The sequence below is a fragment of the Leptopilina heterotoma genome, unplaced genomic scaffold (genome assembly GCF_015476425.1).
Source record: "Leptopilina heterotoma isolate Lh14 unplaced genomic scaffold, ASM1547642v1 Lhet_215, whole genome shotgun sequence".
NCBI lineage: Eukaryota > Metazoa > Arthropoda > Insecta > Hymenoptera > Figitidae > Leptopilina > Leptopilina heterotoma.
The window spans coordinates 357,051-376,022 of NW_025110933.1; the positions used below are offsets into that span (position 1 = coordinate 357,051).

The 18,972-nt window shown below is 28.7% G+C and overlaps 1 protein-coding gene across 1 annotated transcript in view; it reads left to right on the forward strand.

Annotated features, from left to right (window-relative positions):
- The window catches only part of LOC122501805 (probable tubulin polyglutamylase TTLL2), a 517,344-nt gene that overhangs the window by 343,211 nt on the left and 155,161 nt on the right, over positions 1–18,972 (forward strand). The window lies entirely within an intron of this gene.

An 18,972-nucleotide genomic window follows, 5' to 3' on the forward strand; every position in this document is an offset into this window, starting at 1 on the left:
ATTTATAAATAATGTCAGTAGTTAATAGTATATGAGAAATTAGAACTTCTACACAGAAACAAAAGCAGAATTAAAATATTATAGATTAGAGAAATTGAAACGAAGAGTCATTATTATTTATAGAAGAAAGTAATTCCATGAATACCTAAACACTCCTTAAAACGTTTCAATTTTGTATAATCATTTATTAAAAAAAATTAATTTTGTTATTTATAACAAAATCGAATAAACAAAAATCATGAGCATTTTATTTGTTAACCTATTGGTAATTAAGAGGGTTTTCCTTTGCTGTTCGCATTTTGCATGCACTACATTGGGAGACTTTTCGTTTTCAGGTTTAGTGTACTATCGTTTCAAAGTGGGGAAATCTCTGTTATTATGCTGTTTAGTAATATTGTGATTTAAAAGTTTAATTTTAATGTACCAATCTCTGACAATACAAAAAAAATATATATATATATATAATACAATGCAAAATTAGTTTAAAAACCAAACCTTTGTTTTGATGATTTTAGTTATAATAAATATTTTTTATGATCTGTAAATGTGTATCTGTGAATTGATTTAATTTTATCATTCTTGAATTTAGATGAATATATATATACATTTCATGTGAATATTTATAAAAAAAAAATATCAATCATTTAATTTTAAGAAGAGCTTTTTGAAATATTTTAAACTATAATATCAAAGTCAAATACATTCATTCCGTTCATTAGAATAATTATATTGTAATCTTGATTCTTGTAATATTAGAATAGCACCATATCAATTAAAAAAAAGATCTAGGATTCCCAACTTTCGAACGCTGCTATATTGAATTTGATATGGTTCTATATATTTAAGAGAAGGATGTCTCTCGGTTTATGCATTTTTCAATTGGATAAAAAAGAAACAATCTTAATATTAAATATTCAATTACAACACGGTTATAGGTTTGAAATTGCATTTTTCTTTAAGTAATTTTAATATTGCAGTTAGAATTTGTAGTAATTCGAAGATCGATTAAAAAGCTTAAATTTATCGAATTTAGATGAATTAATTAAAATATTTTGGTTTTGTAAATTTTTATCCTAAATCTACAAATAATGGAAATAGCAAATAATGCATAATAGTAATTTATTAAAAAAAAACATGTAAATGCAGAAAGCAGAATCAAAATAATCTTTGTAAAATATAACACCGATTAGTAAAGTATCAAACCACCGAAAACAATATTAGTTTGAAATGAGCCATCAGAAATTAAACTGACTTTAATAATGAAATGCACATGAAAGTGTTTATAGTTATTATTCTGATTTGAGTTATTTAAACAAATTATACAATTAATTTAGTTAAATCAAGTAAACCATATCAGTTTCAAAATCAAGCTATTTTCTACCGTTTTAATTTTTCAAGTTAAATTTTAAAATTACCTCTTGGTATAATTATATGGTTCAAGATTTGACGAATAGAAGCGAAAACAAAATAATTCTGTGTTAATTTATATTTAAACTGATTCTCAGACACGCAATAAATTATTATCAAATACATTTTGCGATAAATATTCTTGTTTTGGTGTATGATATATTATAACATGACTTACTTTTAATTAAATTTTCATGGTCTTATTACTTTTAAATAAACAAAATTTTAAATAAATAAAAAAAAGAACATTTAATAATTCTTCCAAATTTTGTTTTAAAGTTTTAAAAACTTGAATACTATAGGCCAGTAATTTGTATTTCTCAAATATTTATGATTGTCATTTATTCATCTAAAAAAAACTCAATCGATAGAGGTTAACAGTCATAACTACAAACGTAACGATTTGGTACTTAAAAAACAAAATATTAATCCGACTAAACAAGTATAGACTGTATTAAAAATCAATTAGGTTGAACAATTAAAAAAAAAAAAAGAATTTTTTTTATCAAATCCAACTCTAGATACTATTTTTAAAGTAATTTAAATCGGTATTTATTCTCCATTATTTTGTTGTCTTGTAATATTTAAAGACTGATATGAAATACTGAATGAGAGAATAGCACTCATATACGTGTATGTGTATATGTGCATATCGCTGTCACATTGCTAAAACTGTTTTCTTATTAATTCTCCTACTGTTTTTGTCTTTATCAGCAACAGAAAATTTTCGTTACATGTAACAGAAAATTTCCGTGGTGGCGAGGAATATTACAGTCAACTTTTGAAATTACAAAACAATTGTTAAATACAGTAACCTACGTTTGACTTGAATATATCCAAGCCTTGTTGCATAATGTACTATTTTTAATAATTTAAGATAGACTTGCACATGTTTACCTCCTATATTTTAACATAATCTCTTTATTTTATTTAGGCCAACATAACAATTATTGATGCATGCCATTAAACAGTGACAAGAATATATAAATTTTCTATTTTAACTCGATGAAAATTATAATAAATATTATTGATAACAAACAGGGACCGACACAAAATTTTCGTTTCGATTATTTATGTTCTTTTTTATTAAACAGAATAAAAATTGATTATGTTTTGTTTTCGATTTTTAACAAATTTTGGTTTATGTAAAATAACATTAAAAGAAGATTCCGTTTCATGAAAAGATTTGGCATAAAAAAAAGAAGTGCAATAAAAATTATTACATTATTTTTGTTACTAGTATGTAATTTTAAAAAATCATTGTTTTAAGCATAGCTTATAATTTTATTATTTAAAAAAAAATAATCTATTCAATTTGAAAAGCAAATGTGTTAAATATATTATAACATTCAAAATTTTTTTTTTTGAAGTAAGATTTATTTCATGTTATTTAGTTGAAAAAGTTAGTAAGCTTGAAAAAAGGAGTTGTTTAAATGATACATGTTTAATTTAAAGGAATGAATTTTATTCTAAAAAAAGTTAAATTTATAAAGATTTTTATACTTAATGTTTTTTTAATTTTGATAGTAATGACAATTTTGTAAGTGAAATATAAATGTAAAATGTTTAGTCCCTGACCTTTTGAGATGCTAGCACCGAAAATTCATTCAGATTTTCGAGTTTAAAAAAAATGAAATTAAATGTGATAATTTGCTACCATCTCAAAGATGAAATTTGAGTGTTTTTAATTCGCACTTTTATATGATTAAACAAAGGCAAAATCCAATTTAAATTTTGTTTGGCTTCGGTTATGGTCCCTGATAATCAATAATTATTTGTTAACAATATTGAAGATGATTGATTTAAATAATTTAATCAACCACTAAAATTATCCTAATTTTATTGTTATTTTTTCTTCTATTATTCTAAAAAAAAGGAAATTATTTTAATTAAAAAAAAATTGTTTTCTTTTGTCTAATTATATAATTGACAAAACACAACTTATAATAAATTAAAATAACAAGTTATCATTAATTAGAAATCCATTAAATTATTTAATATTCAAAAAAAAGAGAAACGATTCTTGTGCTGGTATGTATCAGTAGTTGAGATAAGCGCTACTATGCTGTATCATATGATACACCATGCTTAATTAGCAAGGTTGATTTCAAGGATACAGCTGGTATGGAGAAAGTATTCGGTAAATCTAATATTCACCTTAGACAAAAGGTGACGCCGATTGCGAAAACTCCATCTTAAAAGAAAAGGTGATTTATTAAGAAAAAGGTAAAGACTAAGGCAATGTTGTTTCCTGTAAGTTCTCTTTTGATGGACAAAATTATTTACAGAGATATTATTACCTACTTGCCATACTTATTAATTGCAATAACTAAATGTTAGGTTATTTTAAACATCTTCTGAAATTCGATGATCTCCGATAGCAAAATAAACTTTTTTGAATCTGTCCTTATTTCAAACAATATGTACACCTTTATTTCAAAAGATTGCAAGCTGTTCTTAATTTAATATAAATAACATGTGTCAGAATATCGATTTTATTCTAATGTAGTCAATTTTAGATTTCAACTTATTTTAAACATATAAATCTATTTTGTCACTATATGTATTCGAGCTGTATTATAACTTTAAATGCCTCATATGTATATATCGTATATTACTAGACCTGTTATGTTAGAATGTACTTTAGGTAAATTCAGTTAGTGTAATTAAATTACAATATTATGTTATATTTAAATAATAAAAAAAAATTATAATCTTACTACATATCTAAGCTTTGGAGCATAATTTTCTTTCATAATAATAAGTAACTAGTATCCAAATGTTATTAAATAAAAAGTTGAATAAGTACAATATATATTATGGTTAAATGTATTTAGTTTTTCTTAGATGGCAGATATTTATATATTTTGTTTTATTAATATTTTATTCATTTAAAATAAATTTTAATGGTTTAGTTTGTAAATAAAGATACAGTTAGTTAAGTCATTAGTTATCTAATTATTAATTAAAAAATTGAATACTATAATTTAATGAAATATTAATATTCTTCAATATTTAATATATTTATATAACTAATAAAATAGTTTACCCTACTATAATATATTAAATTAACTGTTATAACTTTAGGATAATAACTTTCTGTTTTAAATTGTTGCTTAACTAAGTTTAGTCAATAACCGATCAAAACGAATATCACTACTTGTATTACTCTTAGTTTTATTAAGAAAATTAGTATTATGATATAAAAAAAATTAATAAAAAAAAATTTAATTTAAAAAAAAAAAAATTTTAAACTTCCCAGGGGACACCGGGACGTCCGTAAAAAGACATCATTGGGACGTCTTCTGAACAAGTATGCCCACTGAGTTACGTATATCCAATATGTATATTCAGATAAGTAGTATAGAGTTCTGTTGTATTTACGTTAGCAAATGTTAAAAAATTGTTTTTCTTAAATATTTAATTATAATATTTAATTAATACTGAGACATTGTAGGTTAGCTATTATTTTTGAAACTAAAGGATAAGCTTTAATCGTAAATAGAGACTAAACTAGACTATGTGCTAACGTATATTTATTAGAGGTAATTATATTCATGTATATAATTATGCATATATATATATTTGTATACATACCTACTTGTAAGTAAATTCTTACTCTACTACTAATAAACTTTTATTTTATGTTTTGATAAATTTATATAATAGTTTCAATAATTAAAATTAAATTAATTAATTAATTTAAATAATTTAATTAATTCAATAATTAATATTAGGTTAAAAAAAAATTTGTTTACTTTAATTTAATTTATAACTACTATGATTGATATAACTAATTTAAAGTTATGGATGTTAAAATTCACTGAGGCTATAATATTCAGATTACTGTTTCGTTATATGGTATAAAATAGCTCGAATATTTAAAAAAAGGTCTTTAAACATAATTATGAGGAATAATTGTAATGTGACTGACACATATTTGAATACGACATATAAGATTAATTCAGATGGGTTTATTTTAATAATAAAAAAAACAAAGAATTCTTGAGAATAATAAACATTAAAACAAGTGGATTGAAATGTTGAATTGAAAATTTGATATACACATATAATTGTAATCAAAAAACTATAGTCCACAAGAGAGGAATTTTCGCAATCGACAAAATCCCGAAAGTATAATATAATCATATAATTTTCGTATGTTATTTAGATATTAAAATCCAGTTTTTGGCATAATTATCGATGAATCATTCGTTCTTCAAAAAAAAAAGAAAGGAAAACCGTCCGAATCAACCTATCATTAATCATCACTACAACCATTAATTAATTTACCAACAACTGATAAGCAGAATAAGAAAACCCCTCCATTCAGATTATGGAAACATCATATTCTTATGAAATAATTGTCAACGTTGATATCATTGTTCATGCACCTGTTTAACATTGACAAAAAGATTTGCGTCTGTAACATTGTACAATATCACTTAAGCTAAAAGTTGTTTTGTTTGGAGATCAGCTTATTTCGGCTTTAATTTATGTCAAATTTAAATTCACTTTTAACTTGAATCAGATGAATATTTAAAATAACTGTAGGTATTAGTTTAGAAATCTAATATAAAACAAGACAACTTTTGGTTAAACGTCCACAATCAAAATTGATGTAAATTGTATTCAGTTAATGTATCAACTGTAGTCTTTTTTTTACCTATCAATAGACACATAGTACAAAATTTGTATGTAACCCTGTCACATTTATAAACAGCACAAATACTTAAAAAACAATTAAACTTAAATCATGAGGGATCATTTTGTTTACAAAATGTGCGATGCAACATGATCCGCCATGATAAGGTTGTTCCCGATATCAGAAATTTAGATTTAAAAAATTAAGAAATCATTTTATTACTTGTTTTTAAAAAAAAAAATCTGTTACAGCGAGAAAGAAAAGAAACATTATGTATATAAACTTTCAATTTTATTTTGTATAATTAAAATATGAGTAGAATGATTAATTAAAGTTTAACGTTAAGATTGAAGGTTTAATTACATATATATTTTGCAACAGGTAAATATATTATTGGGAATTCAATGTGTAAAGAAAATGGAATTTTCCATAATTAAAAAAAAGGTAAAGCTTTCTAAATAAAATCTTTTAAATCTATAAAGTAAAGTTAAAATAGTTTTCCTATACATACAGCCATTTGAAGACAGATTTGAATTTTCAATTATATCAACGATTAAATCAACAAAATCATAATTTCAAGAACAGTTTAATTTGTTCTTGTCTAAACTATTAAAGGGTAAACTGCTATTTTGAATACTTGAAGTTGTGATTTTGATAAATTAAAACAGCGATTCCTTCTCTAATTGTTGTTCCAAGTTAAATTAGAAATTAATAAACAATAGGTAGCGCTATCAAATAATTTATAATTCAAAATAGAAAATTATGTTTTTCAGTTAAAAAAATGTATGTATGTTATTATTATGCCAATTATACGAATGAATCGAGTAAACGAATATGAAAATTTAGAATAGCTAAAAACTTAATCCTACCGATGCGAAATGCAAAACAAAAAAAACAAAATTTTTATTCACGGAAAATGACCATTCTTAACTTGTTTTATTTAAAACAGAAACGTAAGGTATATGTGTTCGGAAAATTTTTGCCTTGTCTTCTTAAGCGAAAAGTTTTCGGGGACGAAAACGGAAAATTTCCATGGTGGATTGTTACGTACAAAGTACCTAACAGCTATTTCTTTATTAATATCTTATTATCGCTACAGAAGTTTAGACAGAAATTTGTCGAATGCGTATTCTTTTCATATTACATTATATTGTATATAAATTGCTCACAAATTTATAACCAAAATTAATGCTCTATTTCTGTTTTAAAATTTATACAGTACACATATTTTATAATTTAAAAAGCAAAATATAATTCCATTTGAGAAATAATTAGATGTATGGCATCCACTGACTCCGCTGACTACAAGAACTAATACAAACATAGATTCCTTGTGTTACGGTCACATATACAAGCTCGCTATACATGCCTCTTCTCGTTGCCTTATCTATCCTATGGAAACCCTCCCTTTTCCCCTTTGGGCCCACAATCTTACGGACTAGAATAGTATAACTAATTCACATGCATTATCAGCTGACAAAACGCTTTATGATGCGTACATATTTTATTTTGATTTATGCACAATTCTAAATCAATGAAATAGTAATTCGACAATAGATAAACATTTTGTTGTAACTTTTGTTAACAACAAAATGCCGGAGGACATTAAATTACATGTATATGTGTATATGTATAACTGCGAAATGCAAAACACATATACAAGTAACTTGTATCATGTAGGACTAATATAATTACAACAAAATAAATTATATTTACCAGTATAACTAAGACGAATAATAATTTTATTAATTAAAATAATATAATTATTATTTATTTCTTAGTTATTTTAAAATAAGGTGTCGAAAAATATCATATTAATAGACTATTTCCGTTCTCACGGAGCTACCGTGAGATCTAAAACGTCAGCAAAAATGCAACGTCCAATGGGCCCATAAGTTTTCCCTACTCCTAAATTTTTGTTTTCCCCACCTTGACAAAGAAGGCAAGGGTTAGAGGCTTGTCGCAAAATTTCAATCATTGCAGTACGAATTCTCGCTTCTTCTCGAAGACACTTCTCCTGGGTCTAACCTAGAAAGTGTTTTGGGACAGAGAAATTTCGCGACAAAAAGCCCGTCCGCGACCCGGAACCCGATTTGCATGAATTAGGGCAGACGTTAAAATTTTCAAATTCTCTGAGCCGGTGGAGTCCAGTGCGGGCTGATTTTGGTGAGATTTTGGAATTGTTAATCTAATTAGCAGTTTTAAAATCTTGTTATTTATAACCGGCCGGTTGCATGGATATTGCCCGCGTCCGTCTCAAATATCGGTGGCCCACGAGTGCGATCAAAACCAATTATCGAATTATCGGTTGCATAGATATTTCCCGGACTAATTCGGTAAAAGGTAGATCCGCAGTGAGTTTACACAGTTGTGTGGGACGGCCGGTTGCATAGATATTGCCCGCGACCACTCACCACAAGTGCAATCTCGCAACCAAAAGAAAATTGCGCGAATCTTACGTCGCGATTTTTGGTGAAAACAAGATCAAAAGAATTTTCGCCCGACGGATGCTTTGTGATTCGAAAGAGGAATAGCTCCGCCGGTAGTTTGTAAGTAAATAAGTATCGTTTCAATTTACATATTCTAACACACATACATTTTCTATTTGTAACACACTATAATCATTCTGTATTAAAAAGGTATTTTTCTATTCTAAAATAAATCATGTATTCATAGAATCAATTTCTTTACTTACCTAACTAAACCCTAAATTCAAATCATCTTAAAAATAGTGCATTTAACGAATCAGAAGGTAACTTTTAAAAGTAGGATAACGTCCCCACAAATTAAACAGAATAATAAAACATTCTGGCAGCTTGGTGCCTCCCCAAATCGAGATAAAGGGCCATCTCAAAAGCCTAATTTATAAATTTATTTCTGGTTTGTAACATAGCGCATCACGTCGTCGCGCCGCAATTTAATTTATAAAACGTTACATTAAACTATTTTCTGCATTTTACAGGGTTGAGACTGACATTAGAATAATATCCTCCATTATAGTTTTTTTTATTTTTTTTAAATTAAAAAAAATTTAATTTTTTTAAATTTTTAACAAAATTTTTTAAAAAAATTTTTTTAGACTTTTATTTCTAATTTAATGCCTACAATTTATTTATTTTCATTTCTTTCCTTTTTTTATTTTTTGATGTTGAAAAATTTCCTCCGATTTTTAAATATTTTAAAATAGGGGAGAGTAGGCTACATTGAACCAGGTTTTTTATAAAGTCCAAGAACTGATTAAGTTTTACAAATTTTGATCAGGTTTTTGTATGAAAATAAAACGGAAGTACTCCTTTAATTAATACACACGTTATAAACACAAATTATTATGATTAAATAATGAAATTTAATTTTTTTCTAACCAGTTACACTTTTCTTATTTTGAAGGATGTGTGTCTACATTGAACCACCTCTAATAAAACAATACAATTTACTTTGAAAATAATATTTCCACTTGCACATTGTAAAAAATCTTATTTTCCACTCAAAAAAATAAAAAATTGTTATTTAATTGTTATTACTTGTTAATATAGGAGATTAATATATTTCGATGTCAGGTTAGGTAGCAAAAGTGACAGTTTAAATTTATCTCGTTCACAATTGTGATGAAAGCATGTCTTCCAGTATTTTTCTTACTAATTAGTAGAGCAGACAACTTTACCACTTTTAAAATTGAAAATTCTTTGCTTTTTCGGATGGTTCAATCATGCCGCACTCACTGTATACACATGACATTCACAACAAAAATTGTTTATAATAAATTTATGTAAAGTTTAAAACTCTTTATCACATCGGAATATTGAAGTTGACACCCTAAGCAAAATAAATCACAAGTTTACTAATTTTTAAAACTTCCTTTTTCAATAAAAAAAACTTCATTATAATTCCACAAAATTTTTTGTTTTGTACGTGAAATACAGTTTTTTTTAGTTTTCCTTTGTAAATAATAAACCTACGTGCCGGAAATTTTTGGACATAGTCTGCCTTGGTAAAACTAACTTATATATTGAATAGGAAAAAATTTCACTCAGTCATTTCTCAGAAAATTAAAGTGGTTCACTGTTGACGCTGGTTCAATGTAGCCTACTCTCCCCTAGTGATTTCGTTACATTTTCAAAACAGGTATTTTATTTTTTCATTTGTTGGCTTTTTTACATTAGCTGTTCTCGACTTTGTCTCTGTACTTTTTGTTTTCGTGCCCTTATTTTTTTAATCTTTTGACTCGACAGGATATTCCTACAAATGACGAAAAATTGTTCCTTAAAAAAACTTCGTTGGGTTTAAATTATGTGGAGTTTCCAGCATCAAGAGATTCAAAAAGTAAGGGCACTAAATCAAAAAATGCAGAGACAAAGTTGAGAACAGCTAAAGTAAAAAAAGCGAACAAAAAAATAAAATACAGGCATTAAATTAAAAATAAAATTGCAAAAAAATGTTAAAAATTTAAAGAAATTAAATATTTTTTTTTAATTTAAAAAAATAAAAAAAACTATAATGCAGGCATTATATTGTTGTAATGTCAGTCTCAACCCTGTAAAATGCAGAAAATAGTTCAGTAAAAACGTTTTATAAATTAAATTGCGGCGCGACGACGTGATGCGCTATATTCAAAAATTCATTTCTCGAAAACAAAAAAAATCGGTTTTTTGGAAAACAAGTATTTAATCAGAAAAAAGCTCAGCTTTCATTTAAAAATAAAAGGAAAAATAAAAAAAAAATTGGACAAGTGCGAGTTGTACTCGCACTGCAATGGCGGGTTCCGCACACAAATATTAAAACAATACTTGTAACATTGATCGGTAATTGGTAGAATTAAAATAAACAATTATAAAAATATATTAAAATCATTTGATAAAAAAAAATAACTAAAAAAAGTTAAAGTATTGTATATCTAATATTGTAAACAATAATAAGCAGAGGAACTATAATAAATTTTGAAAATTTTGTTCCTCTGCTTATTATTGTTTACAATATTAGATATATACAATACTTTAATTTTTTTTAGTTATTTTTTTTTATCAAATGATTTTAATATATTTTTATAATTGTTTATTTTAATTCTACCAATTACCGCTCAATGTTACAAGTATTGTTTTAATATTTGTGTGCGGAACCCGCCATTGCAGTGCGAGTACAACTCGCACTTGTCCAATTTTTTTTTATTTTTAGTTAAGAAATTAAAGTCAGAAAACAACCTCTCATTTATTCTCTTAAAATTTCACTCTCTTCCTTAAAATATTTAATGCCACGTGTTTAAACTAAAAAAAATTTAAAAAATTTTTTTTTTTTATTTTTCTTCAAAAAGTTTCTTAAATAAATTTTTTGTCGTCAGACTGTAATAATACACTAGGATACCAATTTTCAGCTCATTAGGTCAAATAATGTAAAAGTTAGGGAAAAAAAAATTTTTTTTAAAAATTTTTTAGTTTTTCCTTGACAACGCTATGGCCATCATTACATATCAAGTTCTCTATATTTTTCCTGTAATATTCGAGTAAAAATACACCAGCATGCAAAATTTCAGCTCTCCATGTCGAATAGTTTAGAAGTTAAGGGGGGGGAATGGTCACTTTTTATGCATTTTTGGCCAAAAATCTTGTTATTTCCTTGACAACGCTATGACCATCATCTCCAAACACATTCTCTATATTTTTCCTGTAATCTACGTGTGAAAATACATATCTGTACCAAATTTGAGCTCTTTAGGTCAAATAGTTTAGCCGCTAGGGGGGGGGACACGATTTGGCTACGGACAACAGAGTCTCACCAATAGGGTTCCGCCGATACACCGTAGGTGTACGGAACCCTAAAAATGGACCCAAAGATACGAAAAGTGAAAATTTATTTTTATTTTTTCAAAATTTATGTCAAAATCAAAAATTTTTTGAAAATAGACTTTGCCATTCGAAAGCCCATGAAAAAATCTAAAAAAACCCATATTCTATTTTTTCAAAAAAATTTTTCTCTAATTATAAGAAATAATCAAAGTGGAGCGTGTCACGCAAAAGTTCAGAACTTCTACCCCCTCCCCCTCGGACAATTTTTTATAAAATTCAAAAATATTTTTCGACAAATTACTAACCTATAGGGCATATCATAAAAAAAATTTGTGAATAATTGGACAACATTTTTATTTTGGGTGGACTTTTGACGTGATATCCACCACATGTTAAAAAAAAGATATCTCTGTGGAAAAACGAATGTGATTGAATGTACGAAAATTAAGGTTGACTAATTTTGTCGAGTGTTGACGGAAAATATTGTGACGAATAAAATTTACGAGACGACAAACCAGTACTCTCGTGACTGGCGAATAAGAAACTTATATCTATTATATTCATCAAATTAATAACGGAGTGTTTTTATGTCAAGATAAATATTTGTATTACTTTGTTTCTTATTAAATCAAGTGGAGTGTGATTTAATAAAGGATTGTTATTTTAAATTCAGACTTTTATTTATTTATTTATTGCTTAAACTTTCTCACATGGCAATTTTATTAAATTGAATTGCTTTGTGAACATGGTCCTTCGAGCCGGATCTTCGTGAAAATAATATCCTTATAGTGATTTTGACGAAGATAAAAACTGTGAACTAGCAAATTTGTTTAAAGTTATAAGCTGTGAACTGTGAACTGTTTGTGAATCGAAAAGCCAGTGAAATCTATCCGAGAGTACTCCTAAAAACAACACTATCAAATCAAAGGTATAAATTCAATCATTCATTCAAAGGCCTCACTGTAAAAAGTTGATAATTAATCAATCAATGGGAATCAAAGGACGCTATAAAACAGCGGAGAATCAACTTATTCCAGTGAGGAAATTCTACAAGGAAAAATAATTTGGAGTCAAGACAACGAAATAAATCAAGAAACAAACCAAGCATCGAGGAATTCGATCATCAGAGGTTATCATTGTAAACACAGCGAGTATTATTGTATCAAGTAAGAAATTATTATATTGTATTTATCGTGTTTATTCCAGTATTATTTGAATTTGTCAAATTAATCACTAAATTAAAAATAAGAATCACTTTAAGTAATTAAGAATTAAAATGTCAGAAATAGATAAATTAAAGCAAATTAAAAAAAATTGTAAAGGTAAAATGACAAGATTCAAGACTTATTTAGAAAAAATTATTAGTGATGAAACACAATTAAATGTAAATATAATAGAAGAAATTAAAATACGTATTGATGTGTTAAAAGAGACCTGGAATGGATTCGATAAAGTACAAACAGATATAGAATTGTTAACACCTGATCAAGATCGCGAAGCAGAGAGGGGCGAAGTTGAGGAATTTTACTATCATTATTTAGCAAAGGAAATGGATTTTTAAATATATCATTAACTCGCGAAATCATTCCCGCTTCGCCGGTCTTTGAAAATAGTATAGATTCACAAGCTCAAATTCGTATAGCAGAATTGTCTGAGTTGAGCTCTCGTCGCGAAGGTGAAATAATTATTCTTAGGGAATTGTTGGCGCAAGCTCCATCTGCGACGACAGTAGCCACTCGAACACAGTTTCCTTTACCAAAATTGGATCTCCCCACTTTCACGGGTGCTTACGGTGAGTGGTTGGTTTTCAGGGACTCATTTTCTGCTATCATAGATAAAGATGTGTCAATACCAAATATTCAAAAATTACGATTTTTAAGAAGTTATTTAAAAGGCAATGCTGCGCGAGTAATTGAAAGCTTAGAAACAACAGAAAATAATTATGTAATTGCGTGGGATTTGTTAAAAAAAAGATACGATAATACTAGAGTAATTATGAACAATCATGTTCAAGCAATATTTGAATTACCATCAATAAATAAAGAATCATCCGTTAATTTGCGAAATTTGATAGATGGGGTATTGAGACATGTAAGAGCTTTGAAAGTCCTTGAACAGTCTGCTCATCATCTCATTATATATATCAATGCCCAGAATTCGGTAAATTAACAATTCAAGAAAGATTGAACAAAGCTAAAGAAAAAGGATTAATAATAAATAATCGAAATAATCACCGAATTAATAATTGCAAATCTGGTAATTGCTCAAAATGCATGCGTAAACATCATACATTGTTACATGATGACTCAAGGTCACAACTGACTTCCGAAAATAATAACAGTGTAAATATTAATCTATTAATTAAAATCAGGGCAAAATATTACATATGTCAGATTCTTCTAAAGTATTATTATCAACCGCAATTGTAAACATTTTAGATAACGATGGAAATTCAATCTCGTGCAGAATCATACTGGTCAGTGGTTCACAATCTAATCTCATGACTCATAGCTTAGCTAAACGATTAAATTTAAAACTCTTTAATTTAAAATCACTTGTCGAAGCTGTAAATAACGTAGAATTAACTAGCTCTAAATGAACTATTGCTACTTTGCAATCTAGAATTTTTAATTTTTCGGCAAAAATTTCATTTTTAGTCATTCCAAAAATAACAGGACACATTCCTTCCTCTCCTATTAATAAATTATCCTTGAAAATTCCCAAAGATATAGAATTAGCAGACCCTTACTTCAACCAACCTGCAGAAGTGGAGGCTCTCATCGGAGCGGAATTATTCTACGAACTTTTAGGATCATCCAAGATTCCATTATCACTTCCAAAAACTGCAGTATGGGACACGAAACTAGGAGGAATAGTAACGGGAAAAATTAATTCTATTTGGAAACCACAACAAAAACTAAAATGTCATCTAATAAAAAATGAATTAGATGAACAGTTAGAAAAATTCTAAAAAATCGACGAGTGTGTGGAAACTAAACATTATTCGAAAGAAGAAGAGACATGCGAAGCACACTATAGGACACACACTCAAAGAGATGCAGAAGGAAAATACATATTGCGGTTACCATTTAAGGAAAATATAAAGGAGTTAGGAGAATCTTTTGACAATGCAAAAAAACAATTTTTTGCATTAGAACGCAGATTGTCAAAAAATGAAGAAATAAAGAAAAAATACTGCAAATTCATGGAAGAGTACGAAAAATTGGGACATATGGAATTAGTCAAGGGCAATTTTAATGATAGGTATTTTATACCTCATCATGCGGCACAGAAAGAAGCCGACAACATTAAAAAGTTTCGCGTTGTATACAATGGATCGAAGATGGCATTCAGTGCCGACATCGAGAAGATGTATCGACAGTTTTGGATTCACCCACAAGATAGAAAATATCAGAAAATTTTCTGGAGAGCAAATTCCAATGAACCCCTAAAAATATACCAGTTGGCAACTGTAACGTATGGTACTTCAGTCGCCCCCTTTTTATCAATTAGATCGTTACACCAATTAGCCAACGAAGAAGAAGCTTCTTTCCCAATGGCGTCGAAAATATTAATGCAGGACTTCTATGTTGACGATATGTTGACCGGAGAAGAAACACTAGAAAAAGCACAGCTTGCAATAAATGAATTAATTGAGTTGACCAAAAGGGGAGGACTTAAGTTATTAAAATGGTCTTCCAATCGTCAGGATCTTCTCAAGGACATTCAGGACGATGCAAATCATGCATGTGTTAAGCTGGATCCAGATCATGCAACCAAAAGATTAGGAGTATCCTGGAATTCTAAGGATGACATGCTGTTAATCGATATTCACCCTGTTGAAACTCAAGAATGTTTAACAAAAACATATGATGAACAGATGAACATATGATGTTGCTGCTTTGCGCGAAATCACGAGTTGCACCCTTAAAAGTGATTAGCTTGCCGAGATTGGAACTCTGTGCAACTTTGACCTTGGTAAAATTATTGAAGGTTGTAAGAGATTCCTTGAATTTGCGTTTCGAACGGGTAATACTTTGGTCCGACTCCACCATAGCTCTAAGTTGGATTTCATCTTCTCCACACGAACTGAAAACGTTTATCGCAAATAGAGTTGCGGAAATCCAAGAACTCAGCTTTTACTCCGAATGGAGACATGTATCATCGGAAAATAATCCTGCGGACTTCATATCACGTGGACAGACCCCAAGGGATTTTTTAAAAAACGAAACATGGAAATATGGTCCAAAATGGTTGGCAAATGGTGAGGAATATTGGCCTTTATCGGTTCTGCGTGACATTGAAATTCCAGAAAGAAAAGAAAGCACAATTTTGACTGCAACTTGCAATGAGAAAAAATCAGATATATGGACCAAATTCTATTGTTGGAAAAAATTATTAAACACAATAGCATATTGTTTACGATTTATTTCGAAATCACGTAAACAACAGTGTAATTCGGGAATTTTAACATCATATGAATTATTCGAAGCAAAAATTCGATTAATTGCTCTCATGCAGCGAGAAGAGTTTTCAGAAGAAATTGAAAAATTGAAAAGAGGGGAGTCGTTATCTACTCGATCAAAAATTATCAAGTTAAATCCTTTTCTCAACAACAACTTGCTGAAGGTGGGCGGAAGAATAAAAAATGCGGACACAGAGATACAACCTCTCACTATCCTCATAATTCGAGATTTTCATAAAAAAATGTTACATGCAGGTATAAACGGCACTCTATACGCGATTAGAAACGAATATTGGCCAATTTATAGTAGACTTGCTGTCCGTTAGGTTTTGCATAAGTGCATCACATGTTTTCGTGTTAAACCGAATAATTCAAATTACCAAATGGGCAATCTACCAAAAGTAAGATTAACACCTGCGCGAGTATTCGAAAATGTAGGAGTAGACTTTTGTGGACCGTTTTTTGTGAAAGAAAAAACTTATCGAAATCGAAATAGAGTAAAAGTGTACGCAGCCGTGTTTATTTGTATGTCAATAAAGGCAGTTCATATAGAACTCGTAGAGGGTCTAACTACTGAATTGTTTATAGAAGCCTTGCGACGTTTTTTCGCGCGAAGGGGTCGTTCAAAAGCAATTTATTCCGATAACGGAACAAATTTTATCGGTGCAAATAACAAACTGAGCGAACTTTATGGCCTTCTCAACACAAAAGATCAAGTAACTAAAATTGAAAATTATTTGTCTAATGAAGGCATAGAGTGGCATTTTGCACCACCAAGAACTCCTCATTTTGGAGGAGTGTGGGAGGCGGCCGTAAAGTCGCTCAAACACCATTTACGGAGGACAATGGGCGAGACATTGTTTACGTTTGAAAAACTGAATACTTATATGTGTGAAATCGAAGCGGTACTCAATTCGCGACCACTCACCTCATTGTCTTCAGATCCGAACGATATGCGAGCGTTAACACCAGGTCATTTTATAATAAATGATTCGTTGATGACTATTCCAACTTTAAATTATTCGGCAATACCTGTAAACAGATTGTCAACGTGGCAACACATGCAAAAAATAAAAAATGATTTATGGAATAGATGGCATAGCGAATATTTAACTGAGTTAAACATTCGGAGTAAATGGCATACTGGATGTTCGAGTGTAATAAAAATCGGAACTCTTGTTGTATTGAATGACGAAAACCTGCCACCTTTGCGTTGGAGGCTAGGTAGAGTAATTGAAACTCACCCAGGCGACGATGGTATTGTTCGAGTGGTTACTGTCAAGACCGAAAATAGAATTTTAAAGCGAGAAGTAAAAAAATATCTCCACTTCCCATTGATAATTAAAAATTTTTTTAAACAAGTTCAAGGCAGGCAGTATGTCGAAGAACGAATGTGATTGAATGTACGAGAATGAAGGTTGACGAATTTTGTCGAGTGTTGACGGATAATATTGTGACGAATAAAATTTACGAAACGACAAACCAGTACTCTCGTGACTGGCGAATAAGAAACTTATATCTATTATCTATTATATTTATCAAATAAATAACGGAGTGTTTTTGTATCAAGATAAATATTTGTATTACTTTGTTTCTTATTAAATCAAGTGGAGTGTGATTTAATAAAGGATTGTTATTTTAAATTCAGACTTTTATTTATTTATTGTTTAAACTTTCTCACATGGCAATTTTATCAAATTGAATTGCTTTGTGAACAGTCTCCATTATCGTGATTGTAAATATTTAATAAAAATTAATTTTTTTTAACTAAACAAATTTTTTTTTATGAAGAACAACAATATATTTACCGAAATATAAAAAAAGAATCATCTCTTAAAGCATTATATAATATAAAAACAATAATTTTAGACACCAATCCAGAGTTGAATTTCAATCCGAAGTGAGCCATTTTGAAAGTTTTTCAGACAACAAATTTTAAATCATTTTTAATAAATTAGGGGAAGTGCGCCGGTTGTGGGCACCCCTACGTAAACTTTGACAGCAAGCAGATTTTATTGATCTAAGTATTGCAAGTCGTGTTCGTTGACAATACGGACTTTTCGTATTGATAACGAAACAAATATATGCATTTCTGTAATAGCTGTGAGCATAATAAAGAAAATTTGCATTAAATAAATAAAAAAGTAATTTTGTAATGTTTTCGAAGAGCAACATATGGGTGTAGATTCGTTCAGAAAAAAAGGGTTTAATTTTTTTTTGCAGTGTTGTTATTATATTTTGTGATATACCTTCGTGTTTAACCAAAATCCTGCATCACAAAATGTGTTGATCTTTTTAAAAAATGACTGTCATTCCTGGTTGTGGGCATCTTTATGTTAAGGAGGCTCTACCATCTGACAATGATGTGGACTACTGTCTTATCTATCTACACTTTCTGCCAAGGAAAGTGACAGCCACAAACTCCATTAAATGCGATGAATATAGTCGTTCAGTGCATTAGAAGTGCGTTATGGTTTGCGTACTAGCTACTTCACATGCAAGCATTATGCTTTTGTTAGCGATGAGCATAGTGTGAAAACGTGTCATCATTTTTGTTCTTTATCCCGGCAAAGTCTCTTAAAATAAAGAAACTTTCATTTCTTCTTTATTTGTTTTGGTTTCCTTTAATATTTTTTCATTTTTAGCGGATTTTTCAAGGGTGCCCACAACCGGGTACA